Source organism: Meleagris gallopavo, unplaced genomic scaffold (genome assembly GCF_000146605.3).
Source record: "Meleagris gallopavo isolate NT-WF06-2002-E0010 breed Aviagen turkey brand Nicholas breeding stock unplaced genomic scaffold, Turkey_5.1 ChrUn_random_7180001852235, whole genome shotgun sequence".
In the NCBI taxonomy this organism is placed as follows: Eukaryota; Metazoa; Chordata; class Aves; order Galliformes; family Phasianidae; genus Meleagris; species Meleagris gallopavo.
This window is the reverse complement of record NW_011118978.1, coordinates 1-747: the sequence shown is the minus strand read 5'-3', so window position 1 is coordinate 747 and position 747 is coordinate 1. Positions and strand designations below refer to the sequence as shown.

General features: G+C 56.6%; 1 long non-coding RNA gene across 2 annotated transcripts in view; it reads left to right on the top strand.

Moving 5' to 3' along the window:
- LOC104915801 overlaps positions 1–727 on the top strand; it is a 1013-nt gene extending 286 nt beyond the window's left edge. The window contains exons 2-3 of one of the 2 annotated variants that reach the window (XR_004162328.1): positions 4–586; positions 647–727. This is a non-coding gene — a long non-coding RNA (uncharacterized LOC104915801). Of the gene's footprint in view, positions 1–3; positions 587–646 lie in introns of those variants that run through there. The other variant, XR_796463.3, reaches the window with a different exon arrangement.
- The last annotated feature ends 20 nt before the right edge of the window (positions 728–747 follow it).

Here is a 747-nt window from a genome sequence, read left to right as displayed (position 1 = left end):
GAGGTCCATGGGGACACCCTGATGACCTTGGGGACATCCTGATGACCACGGGGACATCTTGAGGACCACAGGGGACATCTTGAGGTCCATGGGGACACCCTGATGACCTTGGGGACATCTTGAGGACCACGGGGATGTCCTGGAGATGATGAGAACCCCTTGAAGACCACAGAGACGTCCTGATGACCACGGGGACATCTTGAGGTCCATGGGGACATCTTGAGGTCCATGGGGACACCCTGATGACCTTGGGGACGTCCTGATGACCTTGGGGCCATCCTGATGACCATGGGGACATCTTGAGGACCACGGGGACATCTTGAGGTCCATGGGGACACCCTGATGACCTTGGGGACATCTTGAGGTCCATGGGGAACGTCCTGATGACCATGGGGACATCTTGAGGACCACAGGGACATCTTGAAGTCCATGGGGACATTTTGAGGTCCATGGGGACATTTTGAGGTCCATGGGGACACCCTGATGATCTTGGGGACGTCCTGGAGATGATGAGAACCCCTTGAAGACCACAGAGACGTTCTGATGACCATGGGGACATCTTGAGGACCACAGGGGACATCTTGAGGTCCATGGGGACACCCTGAGGACCTTGGGGACACCCTGAGGACCTTGGGGACATCTTGAGGTCCATGGGGACATTTTGAGGTCCATGGGGACACCCTGATGACCTTGGGGACATCCTGATGACCACGGGGACATCTTGAGGACCACAGGGGACATCTTGAG